Source organism: Diadema setosum, chromosome 4, assembly GCF_964275005.1.
Source record: "Diadema setosum chromosome 4, eeDiaSeto1, whole genome shotgun sequence".
NCBI lineage: Eukaryota > Metazoa > Echinodermata > Echinoidea > Diadematoida > Diadematidae > Diadema > Diadema setosum.
In genome coordinates, this window is record NC_092688.1 from 39,182,612 (window position 1) to 39,196,869 (window position 14,258).

Here is a 14,258-nt window from a genome sequence, read left to right on the forward strand (position 1 = left end):
CCGAGCAGTATAGCAAAACATCCATGAGCATGATAACAAGGATTTTTTTTTTTTTTTTTTACAAATTTATTTATTTCCTCTTCATAATACAGCATAACATACAAAATCATATTACAAATCATGTTTTGTTTAACAAATTAACAACAACAACAACAATAAAAGATGGGTATCAAACTCTTCAACAATTGAACAATATCCTAAAGTCAGCTTTTGTTACAATAAATTGATAACAAGGAATGTTAGTGCACTTGTGTGTTGTAACTAATCAATACATGCTGTCTGAGTTTACGCTTAAAGGATGATAATGACAAACAGCTTGTAACTTCTGTTGGGAGATCATTCAAATGTTTTTGCCCTGTATACATAATTGTGTTTTTAGCGAAAAGTGTTCTGGTGCAAGGAAGGTGATAAGCGTCACTTTGGCTAGTTGGATAGTGGTGGACAGAATCGTTTCTTATGAACATCTGTACAAAAAAAAAAAAAAAAAAAAGATCAGGAAGATCTTTCGAGGAAAATTTATACATGAAAATACCTAAGTTATAATCAAACAAATCTTTCAGTTTCAAAATTCTATTTTTCTGGAATAAGGCGTTTGTGTCAGATAAACACCCGGCATGGTTGATAATTCTGATCGCTCGCTTTTAAAGAAGAAAAAGCGAACCCAGCAAGTGTTTAGATGCGTTACCCCACGCAAGAATTTCATAGTTGAGACATGGGGAAATCAGTGTTGAATATATAATCTGCAAAATATGGTTGGGCAAAAAAAAAAAATGTTTCAGTTTTTTGTAGGATTCCTGAGTTTCGTGACAAAATTTCGCTTAAAAAAATAAAGTGAGTTTTCCAGGAGAGGTCGCTATCGATAAAAACTTAGTACTGTCTACTCGGGTTAAATTGATAGTATTAATCTTAACCTCATCAGGAATAACTTGCAGAGAATTGCTAAATAACATATGATGTGTTTTGTCAATATTTACTGATAACTTGTTGGCGGAAATCCAGGACTGAACAGATTTCAATTCATTATTCATCATACTTACAAGCGTATTGGGATTGCGGTGAGACAGAAATGAATTTGTGTCATCAGCGAAACAACTAAAGGGAAGAATCTGCGAATTTTGAAGATCGTTGATATACAAGATGAATACAAGTGGGTCAAGAAGACAACCCTGGGGGACACCGCAAGTATTTGACGTCATACTCACAACCATTTATGATTGTTTTCTGTTTGTGAGGTAGTCTTTAAACCACTCTAAAGCACTCCCACGGATGCCGTAATGGCTTAACTTATAAAGAAAAATATAATGGTCAATGGTATCAAAAGCCTTTGAAAAATCGAGAAAAGCACCGATAGTGTGGGAAGCATCATCTAACGCGTGAGCTACTTTATCAATGAAGGCCAATAAAGCGTGAGTTTGTGCTATGCTTCTCTATAGGCTTAGAATGTGCCTGTATATTCCTTCTCGTGAAGCTCCAACAATATGTGATGTCACTATGAATAGAAATCTCCTCCTTTTATTTTGAGTGAAGTACACGATTTCTAGACTTTATAACTGCCATAAATAGATAATCAAGTGATGGTGAAAATGTAATTTTCCCTGCCTTATGAAGAAGAAAAGTCAAGTGCTGCTCTGTATTATCCCGGAAAAGGGGAAATTTAGAATTCACTGTGCATTTTATTCAAATCATTCCATTGCTCTGACATCATGACTTCTTATATTCTTTATACGCAGCGACACAGGCTCATAAATTTCACCAATAATCTCCAATAATTTTCCGCACGTACGATGATGTGTGTTTGTTTTTGTATTTTTTTGTTCTTTCAGTATGTCCGCATATATACATATTTTGGAGTGAAGTTCCGTTTTGAAGAAATGAACACTGTGTACACAATGAGGGTCCTATACCTTGAAAACTACTGGTGCCTGGTCGGTGCTTCGAGCTCGACAGCTGGCACCTCATCTGAAAGAGGCACGGCTTCTGTTCTCCTATCCATACATCGGACTCGGATGGCGTACAATCCCTTTAAGATTGCTTGAATCACCAGCGTTGACAAAGTAGCGCCGACCAGGGTTCCGGCCGCGATGCCGGGGTGGTCTTCGAAATCGAGAATATAAGAAGTGGTACGGTTTCCGAACGGGTCTGTTCCCCCAGTAGCCCAATAGGTGACGATGAAGAGCACGTAGATAATCCCGTAGAAGAACGGGTAAACCGCGTGTACGAAGCGGACGACGATCAGGGTGAGGAAGATTTCGATGAGACAGACGACTGCAGGAAGTGGTTGAAAACTGACGTAAAGAAAAAACGGTACCTTGTCCGATATGAAAAAGTTCAGGGCCCCCCCAGTCGAAAGTAGTTGAGATGATGGAAGGAGCGGCGGTAAGGTTAAAGAGAAACCACTGAATCTGGTATCGAAATATGTCTGAAAAAACAACAACGAAAGATGATTATGTTCAGAGATAGAGAGAGAGAGAGAACAATAGTGTTCAGGAACCCTATCTTATGCGCTTGCCACTTTGTTAGAGAGTTGGAGAAGATTTTTGGGTTCTCTCAAAAATTACTAGAGTATCAGCTTGTTTGAAGAAATGCATTTCCTTTTTTGTGTCGTCATCCAATCTGTCTTTTTCATTTAGTGGAATCTGTAGTTCCAGGTGCTGGCAGATAACGCAGGCACAAGATATATATTAAAAAATGATATAAAATCAAACTGTTCAGCAATTCATTCATTCATTCATTCATTCATTCATTCATTCGTTCGTTTCTTTTGTTTTCATCTCCAACAAAAACATATAAATATTTTACAGAAATTGAATACGTAAATTATAAATAACAATACATAATATAATAAAATTTTACAGAATATTTTAATATATGGAAATGCTGGAAGTGGGGAGGATCACTAGAAAGCAGTGCTTGTAGTGTGCATCCCCCTCCCCCTACACGTAATTCAACAAATTATCATTGATATACTTTTATACATATTGACATATACCTAACTAACCCGAAACAAACACCCTGGGCAATCGCCATACAATACACTTAGTCGCTGTCACCCAGGAAGAGAGAGGGAGAGAGAGAGAGAGAAATTGGTTACGTGGTGTGAAGATAAAAGATAAAAATTGAAGACTATAACAATACGAGAGTTAATGGATGGTTGGAGCCGCTCAACAGTGATTGCTTGATAGAAAACGAAGTTGGATTTTCCAGGTTTTTTTTTTTTTTTTTTTTTTTTTTTGCAACTGTTAAAAGGATCAGCACAATTTTACGATTTCATGATATCAATAAATAAGATTCAAAATTCAAGCAAGCTTCTATCCCGTCATAGATGAAATTTTAGAAAAAAAAAATCAAGCATCAATAGTAGAATATATTAGATTCTGGTAAAGGGAATTTTTGAGCCTCTGTCGTTGGTTTTTGTGTTAGCTTCAACCCCTCCCCCTTGCCCATTTCAACTCCATCCATACACCACTGTACCTTCATGTGCTGCCTTCGTCATGTTCTTCTTGAGGTCCATCGCAACATTAAAACAGGCAAAGCAAACATAACATGTTGCCGTAGAATATGTCCAAAAAGCGACGTAAATGAGGAACTTTGGGCCAAGTGCCTCCCCTGCCAATACGACGTAAGTGATTAAAAACGCGAAGAAATAGGTGGCGAGTGTGAACCGATAGAGGGCGTACACGCAAAAAGGTATCCGTGGCTGAAAGAGAAAAAGATGAGTTCAGTAGTGTTTCGATAAACAGTATTTCAAGGTATACTGTCCAATTACCTGTCCACGGGTTTGTCTGTGAAATTAATTGTGCCGTTGTGAGCTAAAGTCAAAAGGGGAAATCTGGGAACACTTATACGAATGCGAATGTTTATCTCATTTTCCTGATTGTTTGTTTGTTTGTTTGTTTTTGATGGGGGTGACAGGTGAGGGATGGGGAGGGTTTGAGAATAATACGATATACCAAAATGATGTCAATAAAAGTCAGAAGGCGGATTATCCTTTCAAATCCCAATCTGACCTAGAAAATATGGCATTCTGACTTCGCTTTAAAAAAAGTACAACTAATTGAGTATTTTTTATTGTAACTTTAATCATTATCAAGCTAAATCTAACAAACTGTCAGGTGATTGAAATGAAGCTGCTGTTGAACTATTTCCACGTCCTTGATAAAAACGGAAAGAGGGAGAGGCGACTTGAGGTCCTCTTGGAAAGTTGGGAGCACAAATAACATACACATACATTACACATACACATATACATAGTTATACATTATACGCAACAACGTCACGACAATGTCCGGAGAACAAAATATCTCCCCTCGGGCAATAAAACCGCAGGAGACAGCGAGGGGTACCGTTTTAAAAGACACACACCCAGAACATTTGCCAGGTATGTTTCCACGAAGGGGGTGAGTCCACTGATGTGACTACCCCGCCCACTGGCCAGCGCGAACTATTGTTCTAGATTCTGCACATACAAAACGTGGTTACAATCAATGACCTCAACCATACATAGAGATCAGAAGTTACAATCCCTGCATGTGATCGGAGCGTCAACCATTCTCTGTCTGCAATGTTCGTTTGCGTGTTGAGTGTATCAAAGGAATGTTACCGCAGTTGCGTTCTAATGGAATGTTTGCCAAGGCATCAAATATCAGGGCAATGTCTTATGTTTTGTTTTGTTTTGTTTGTTTGTTTTTTTTTGTTTTTTTTTTTTGTCGATAATTTTTTGTCACATTCTACCCGGGGACCGTTTTAACAATCAAGATTAAAAAAAAAAAAAAAAAAAAAAAATCCGGAACGTTATCCGGACATTGTCGCGATAACATCCGGAACGTTACCCAGACATTGTCGCGGTAACTCTAGTTTGAAAGACTTTGTTTAAACTGGGCTTGAGATGACTGCAGGACTCTATTAGTTTCATCGTAGTACGGTAGCATCGATATTCTACAATAACCATAGCAACAAGAATAGTCCAACTACCACTATCGTTGCTACCAATTATAACAGGAATGCTGTTACGATATTGCAATAATGTATGAAATGATATCGTATTGATTACAACAACAATGATAACAACAATCATTAACATTAAGATGCCAGTATAAATGATGAAGGAAACCAAGAAAATCCCCAACACTTCCGTTGCCTCCTCTATCCCAATCTCTGTTCTAGTTATTTCAGTGAAGATTCCACATAGATAGACATCTAAAAGCCAAATGTAAGGTAATATTCAATAGGCAAGTATACTTTCAGAGCACCCATATCTTCCATCAGATGATTTTATTTTTCCGGGCTATTGTGGTAAAAGTCAGCTAGTGCAGGGAATATAAAGACTTTTGAAAGTGACTCACCTTCTTCAGTCTCAGTGAAAAAAAAAAGAAAAGAGAAGAAGAAACGATTTCCTCCCGTCCCTCATCTTTGAAATATGTAGAACATAGAATTAAATCATTTTAAATTCCTTTTGATGTCACTCTACACGTACCACCAATATACTTACGTGTTGTGTAGACACGTCTTTGAGTCGTCTGCAACAAAGTTTGAAGTCCGACCATTGCACGGAGTACCACTTTCTACTCTCATCTTCAAAATCAATGGTTGTCTCTACGGTAGGTGATGATTCCTCCGAAACTGGACAACATGAATAGCGATTTTGAAAATCTTATTGCTGTAAAACGAAAGTTGCTCGCTTTTTTTTTTATTATTCATGTTGCTGATTCTGTTGCGAAAATATTATGCAGACAGTGCAGATATGGCAGATTAAAAACAATTTCGATCATATATGAATACGACTATTCGAAGGGTAGAGGGGGTTATATCCACCTTAGTACATCCCATTTTAGTGGTTTCATGAAGAAAACAAACAATTAAATGAAATAACACAGAAACATGAAAATGACACCTTTCTGCGGTACGTAGTCCTGATGGTATTTTTGCCGAAACTTTCTAACAAGGAAAAATAGGATGGATACGGCTGCAGGTATACCAACGACTAGTCCAATGGTGAGACCGACATCACGTTTTCCTGAAATTTGACAAAGACACAGTAAAAACACGTTATTCACTCAACATATGGTTTAACAAGGCATTAAGCATGTCGATAGGTTTTTCGATAACTTTACATCAACCCATTTTGCGTAGTGCCACAGACGTAGTTGACTGCACTCGTGAATTAAAATATACATCCGTTGTATACAAAAGTGCTTTGTTACAGGACCTTGTCTTCACTCAGCGAAATCAATTAACTTTTTAAAGGGATGATGTTTAGCTTTGGTTGAGGTGGGGATTTCGAATCAACTTCTTGTGAGATAATTTAAAGCCCGTTTAATATTAAGAGCATACTGACGAGGAATTGAATGCTTATTTATATAATATATATAATATAATATCAATTTATAAAGCGCAAAACCTATAGACATATATTCTTCTGCGCTGCAAAAGCTTCTGATGTGCTTGATAATAACGAACAGTTAAAAGAAGAGATGTGTTTTGAGTCGTGATTTAAAGACTGCTACTGTTGGGGATTTTCGGACTTCTAGTGGTAGATCATTCCAGAGTTTGGGAGCTGCACAGGCAAATGCTCTGTCTCCCAATGTTACTTTTGTTTTACATGTTGGAATCTGTAAAAGAAGAGTGTCCTTAGAACTGCGCAAATTATGAGTATGTCGATGAGATTTAAACACTAATAATTCGGATATGTAACTGGGGGCTTGACCGATAAGTGACTTATACACAATCAACAAAATCTTAAACAATATTCGTTTACGAATCGGAAGCCAGTGTAAATCTTTCAGAAGAGGAGTAATCCTTGAAAACCTAGGTTTGTTACAAATAAGCCTTGCACAGGAGTTTTGGACTCGCTGCAGGCGCCCAACTTGAGAATCAGGGAGTCCATATAATAACCCATTACAATAATCCAATTTACTAACAATACATGCTTGGACAATCATTTTCATACTGTTCTCATCAAAATATTTCCTGATACGTCTAAGGTTATATATCATATGGTATGATGATTTACACACATTTGTGATGTGTGCTTCCATGTTCAGATGCGTGTCAAAACACACTCCAAGATTCCTAACAGTGGAAGATGACTTTATGACAGAACTTCCAACCGATATCCCATCAAAAGAAAGTTTAGATATTTGCTTGGATGTGCCAATCAATAACAGTTCAGTCTTACTGTCATTTAGCATGAGTTTGTTTAGCAGCATCCATTCACGTACATAATTGACACATATTTCCATTTTAGTGACGCTTTGCTGCTGAGCAAGTGCGTCAGGTGTGAACGACAAATACATCTGTGTGTCATCTGCGTAGCAGTGACAGGATACACCAGGAAACTTATCATACACATTTTTGATCAGATTGCTTGTGTACAAAGTAAAGAACAGAGGGCCCAGCCGAGACCCCTGTGGGACTCCAGAGGGCACTGGGAAAAAATCAGAAACAGTACCATCAATATCGATCTGTTGATATCTATCTACTAAGTATGACTTAATCCATTTCAGAGCAACACCATCAATGCCAAAGCAAGTATTCAGTGATTCCACTAAGCGAGAATGATCTATGGTGTCGAAAGCACTGCTCAGATCTAGTAAAAGCAATATGGTCACTTTCTGATTGTCCATAGCCATCAATATGTCACTCTTAATTCTTAACAATGTTGTTTCAGTACTGTGGTATTGTCTGTAAGCCGACTGGTTAAAAGGCAGAAGTGAATTAACATTAAGGTGATCAACAATTTGCTGATGGGCAGCACCTTCAACCAACTTTGATACATACTTCAGGTTACTCACAGGCCGCAGATTACAAAACTCCATATCTAGACCAGCCTTCTTCAAAATGGGTTTAACTAAAGCATGTTTCCACTGTGAGGGGAATTGACCAGTTGCTAAGGAGAGATTAATTAAGGACGTTACCACAGGAATCAGTGCGGCATCACATTGTAAGAGAATCTTTGTGGGCATTGGGTCTAATGCACACGACTTTTTACTGAGCTTAGATATGAGTTTCTCAACATCATGCTCTGAGAGTGGCTTAAAGCTTGTAAACATTGGTGCACTGTGTGAGGTCTCTTGAACAGAATCTGTGAATGATTTGCTCAGCACATTCAGTCTTGACTCAATGTCGACATGAATTTTCATTACTTTGTCATGAAAAAACTTGCCTAAGTCATTCACAAAGGCGTGTTTGTCAGTGTGCTGTGGTATTACAGGTTGCTTATTAGCTACATTCAACAAAGACTTCACCATGTGAAACAAACGATTTTGGTCGTCTTTGTTTTCCATGACTAAATCATTGTGATACTTTCGGCGGGCTTTATTTAATAAATACAGCATGGAATTACGTTCTGACTTGTAACTATTCCAATCTCTGTCTTTCCTAGTTTTCAACCAACACTTTTCAGCCTTCCTTTTCTTCCGTTTTGCAGCCCTGACAGTATCAGTGAACCAAGGTACTTGGGGACGCAAAACAACTTTCTTTGTTACCACAGGTGCATGCTTATCAATGATGTCACTCAGTGTAGCATCATACAATACAGCCAGTTCATTGACATCACTCGGTATGCGCTTACACAGTTGACTTTCAACAACATCTGTTTGTAGAGTTTCAATAACAATTGCAGACAACCTGCGAAATGACAATACTTTGAAAGGCAATGGAGGTTTGTATGACTTAAGACGGCACATAACAGGAATATGATCACACAACAGAGAACCATGTGGCCAGGGTTGGCCGATGACAATATCATCTGACTGCCGACAAATCAACAAGTCAAGGGTGTGACCACGTTTGTGTGTACTAAAATCAACCAATTGCCTGCAGCAAAGAGACTCGAGGAGATTCAAAAAAGACCTTGACTCAGCATTGATAATATCTACATGAATATTGAAATCTCCTGTAATCAGCAGGGGGACGTTAGACAGCAAATGACAGTGAATATAATCATTAAATTCAGGTATAAATGATGAAACTGACACGGGATGTGATTCTGAATACGGCGGTCTGTAAATATTGATCAATTTCATATGAAACGTGTGATATGAAATATAATACTCAGCGAACTCGAATGAGTCCTTCTCACCAGCAGCTACCATATGAACATCAATTGTCTCTCTGAAGACAAGGCCAGTTCCACCGCCACGGCGGCCACTCCTCGGTCGATGAACAAAACGATATCCGGGAGGGACAAGTTCACTAGAGATTGCTGAATGCGTGTCTTTTAACCAGGTTTCCGTCATGGCAATCAAGTCGACATTACTGTCGCAGATGAAATCTTGAACAAGAGCGGTCTTATTACACACTGACTGGGCGTTCATGGAACACAACTGGAGATTCAAGGATGATACTGGCTTGTTGTTACGTGACACAGTATTCTTCTTGCGGCCTCCTCGAGTTCCTCTCCGTGTTCTCTTCCGTTGAATGACACAAGACTTGATGATGTCGCAAACATCTCGCGGGAGTTGCAGTTTGGTATGTCTCCATCGCAGAAGTTCACCTGGGGTGTATTTGATTTGGTGTTGGGCATGGTGAGATGTACCACGGCAACCTGACGCAGGCGATATCTCTCCATTTTGGGTGTTGGGTCCTGGGTTTGGATGGACATCACCGTCATGGAGAATGTCTAGTTGAAAGGAGGCAGTGCAGTTTGGACTGTATAAAATTCTCCTCTTTAGAAAGTGCCTTCTGGTGAATGATCCATGATGAAAAGGATGTAGGGCAGACTGGCTACTGCAATGCACTGGATCACTCAGAAAAGCACAGAGACAAAGAGCATCGAAAATTAACATCGATTTTAAAATGGCTGAAACATCCAAAAATAAATCAAAACAAAGTGGTCCCAATATAAGGTGGGACCGATCTTTTCTAAGGACCTCTTTGTCTTTGGATATCTCAGACATTTCAAAACCGATTTTTATTAAATAAACTATTGATTTCTCCTATTATTGTATGCTCTTTAGTATTTTATATAACTGGTTTCTAATTATCTCGCAAAATGTTTCAACCGGAATTCCCATTACAGGCAAAACTTTACCATCCCTTTAAGCATATGTTTTTGTTAGTAAAATAGACTGTTATTTGACTGTGAGGTCAAAACGTTATATTACTCAAAACTACCCACTCAGGTTAGACTTCCCCGGGACAAATCAGATTCAAAACATTTGGTGAAATATTGTTTCTTTCTCGTTGTGCATACTTCGATCGTATAGTAGTGACCGCAAAAGCTACGATATGAGTTGTTATTTTCCAGAAACAGAGAATAGATAACTTTTCATAAACCTGGTAGAGGCAGAAGAGTAATTTCTTTGGTCGACGTTCCATTAAGCGAGTCACCGGTAGCTATGCAGGCGAAGGTTTGTTTTGTCCCATATTTGGCTGAAACGTTTATCTTCTCGAACCTCTCGTATGTGTCGTCAAATAGTGTTGTTTGTCGCGAAGCTGCGGATTTTAGTCTTTTTCCAGACTCATCGGTCCATATCATAGAAACGTCAGGCTTGAATCCACTCACGACACACGTAAGTATAATGAAAGTAGTGTTGGATGGAGTTTGGTACGTACACCTGCTTTGATGGTACTGGTCCTTATCGGTGCATTCCTCAATTATATGTTTTGATGTCGTCGCTAGAGAAAGAAAGTTCATGAAACGAAACATATTTTATACTTACCAAAATAGTTGCCGTATCTAGTAAATTACTATTAAAGGTAGCTTCCGTTTCCTGTGATCATTTCTTTTGAGTAAAAGAGTCACATGTTGGCGATATGGTTTGCTTTTTTAAAACAACAAAAAACAACAAAGCTTTCAGTAGAGTTCTCCAATACATTTATACAAAACCTACAAAGCTGAAAAAAAATCAAAAACCTGCTTTTTTCTTTTAGCAAACATGGGCAGGATGATATTTTTCTGGGATGCTCTACGATTTTTAGAGCTTCAATATCTCAGATTTACACAGGTTGATTCTTGGACTAGGGTTAAGACGAAATAGCTTGATATCTTGAATGATGTTTGACTATCGTCAACAGAGCAAGAAAAACCGTGCAAACATCACCACTAAAAAAACAACAACAACACACAAGCAACTTTGAATAAAGAGATAACTATTACGTCGAATCAGCGGGAAAAACTCAGTTGTTTTACAAGTACAATTTGAATGCATCTGAAACAAAATAGGCGAAACTGATGTAACGGGAATGAGCTAACCGGCACTCTACGTCAAACAAAAACATGGTGATTACATTATAAATGACTTCTTTTTTTTGGGCAGGTCTAAACAACACCTTTCGATGATATTACTCGGTTGATACCGGATAAAGCTAAGTTTATATGAATGCAAGTTCATGAGAATTAAGTCACACTTACCTTGTGCAGTGGGGCTACAGAACAAAGAAGCGGTCAATAATAATAGGAGACCGAGGAAGAGTTTTTCATCCATCATAGGTCGACATATAAAGACGGAATTTGTACAAACCAAAGAGAATAAAGGTTAGTAACGATCGTATTGTAAGCACAAGCCTCTCATACTGATATTATGATCAAAGTCATCACAGTCCTCGAAAAATTGGCGATTGTCGAGCACACTTCTTGCAATGCAACCTTTCGAGACGAGCGCAATACGTTCGTAAAAAGAGCTATCGTGAAAGGATGAGAGGTGTGGGGGGGGGGGGGGGGGGCGATATCCCGCTTCTTCCCGCGATTAGCTGTTTGATCGTTGAAATTTCCGTATGTCGCAGATTACGTGGTATATAGTACAAGCCCATATTACAGGAGATATAGTACATAGTTCAAGGTACACCGGGGGAAAAAAAACAAAAACAAAAAAAAAAAAAAACGTGCCTCTTTGTGTGCATGACAATAACTTCAAATGAGGCACAGGACGACAATTTCTTATTTGATACTGTAAGGTTGTTTGCTTTTTCCGCAGCAGCTAACATCCTGAACTGAAATGTGCACACACATACACCCACGAGACTAAATACAAGAAAACTCAAGCATGAAATAACTGTAGACATATGAGAACAAAAACTGTGTTTTTTTTTAATAGCACCATATAAACATCTGACCCACTCTCTCCATCTTTATTCCCTCCCATATATTGACTTGCCTTAGCAAAAAACATATCCGACATAATGAAGATGCTCAGTGTCTGATCTATAATTTTTCATTTTATGTGTATGTTCACTTTCATGATTTTCCCCCAGCCTTTATGCTCAAAATTAACTTGAATTATCTTGAAGAGAGATTATAGCCCCAAATCAAGGTGGGATTTATTTTTTTTTCTTTCTCTCTCTCTCTCTCTCTCGTTCAGCACGTAGGCCTACTATAAGCCGGACAGAAACGTATGATATGTTTTGTATTACATTTGTAATTTCTTGCCAGAATAAACTTTGTCCTTGGCACAAAACGCACAGCATGAAACGTCGGAATATTTTGATCGTTTGAACATGAGTCCATGCTGTTTGCAAAGGCGTACTATTGACAGAATTTTATGATTGCAAAGGTTGATTTTTGATTCGGCAAACATACATTTATGTATATATACATTTCCTGAATGTTGAGATAATATTCCCATGATCTTTAAACAGGATGTCTCGTGGATTCTCCTCGTAGACTTTGTGCAAAAAAACAGTTTTAGTACTTAATAAACATGAGCTTTATATCGCAGAAGTGCGAAAAAAAAAATTCCTTCGGTTTAGTTTTATTAATACTTTTGGGATTTCATTTTCAATACGGAACAATGAAATTGTATAAAGTGCATAATTTTATGAATTATATTTTTTTACGTAAAACAAAGATGTGAAGCAATGTCATCGTTATCATTCATAAAAGGGATGGTAGCTGGGCAAACACTTCAAATAAAATTGAGAGAAAACGATTAGTTAGGGGACTAACTTCAAAGAGCTTGACCAGGAACATGGGGTGCACGTCACGAGATCGACACCCACGAGTCATACAGCCCACGAGTCATAGAGCTCACGAGTCATACAGCCCATGAGTTCGACACGGAAAATGGCCCACGAGACCGACACATTAAGCCCCGTGTTGTATCGGTCGAACTCATGGGCTGTTTTTTTACGTAGTGTCGAACTCATGGGCTGTATTACTCGTGAGCTGTATGACTCATGGACCTCTTTTCAATGTCGAACTCGTGGGCTGTATGACCCATGGGTGTCGGTCTCGTGGGATGACCCCGGAACACGGCCCCAGCTACCGTTGCAACATAAAATAAACTATCATGACTTATATTATTATCTGACCACTCACAGAGTGGACAGCTGTGCAGAGGGCGTGTGATGAGGTGACCTGTTCTTTGTGCTGTGATGACGTTATGATGTGTAGACGTACGTACTATGTACAGTCGCAATATTGTAATGGCCCTAAAGTCATTGTTTTGAGTAAGTGGGAAACTGTGGTATGTTTTTAGTTGTATGTGGGAGAGATATTGATGTATGAGGCTGTTTCAATAATCTTTTAAACATACTTAACGGTATACACGGTTTGAGACTTAATATGCTTAAGGGGAAGGAAATTAAGACATGTGGTATCATCAAACACCTCCATGCTTTAAGTCTCTTTGGGCTATAAGGATTCTGGGGGTTTCACAATGATGACTGGAGAACTGGTGCCTTGGGTATAAATGAACTGCGGAGTTTGTAGGAAAAAAAAAAAATAAAAGCCATAGTTACAACTGTTGATTTCTTAGAAATGCAGAAATGCACTATGACTTTTGGAAAACAAAGGAGAATACCTGTACTGTACATTTCCATGGCTAAAACCAAAATCCAAGATAGAGGATACTATAAACAATCCACGGCATAGGAATTGGTGACTAGGGCAATTCCGTATCGGAAACAACAAGTGAATTTTAATGACACGCTATATACTACGTTTAGCATGTAACTTGTTATGTCCATCCCGCTCAACTGATTTATTACCTCTTGTGACTATAATTATATGTACCCCTCCCCCCCCAAGAAAAAACAAAATCTTATTTCCGCATTGATAACTTCCATGATTAAACGGTCCTAATCGTATTTCTTTATCCTGAACAGGGTCTAAAAATAAAACATCTTACCTATATCTTGCAAAAAAACAAACAATCAATTTGGTTATGTGGCAAAAGAGAAATATGGATCGTTGTAACGCATATCATGGGTCTGTTTCCTCCAAGTTTAGCAGTTGGATGCTCTTGGAAGTGCATATTAATATGTGAACACAATGGACAGAACTTGGAGGGAAGGGATTTCTGACATGCTCTACAAAGATT

The 14,258-nt window shown here is 38.4% G+C and overlaps 1 pseudogene; it reads right to left on the reverse strand.

The window, feature by feature from the left end:
- Positions 1-1,912: 1,912 nt before the first annotated feature.
- Positions 1,913-10,477, reverse strand: LOC140227860 (uncharacterized; annotated as a pseudogene).
- Between the last annotated feature and the right edge of the window lie 3,781 nt (positions 10,478-14,258).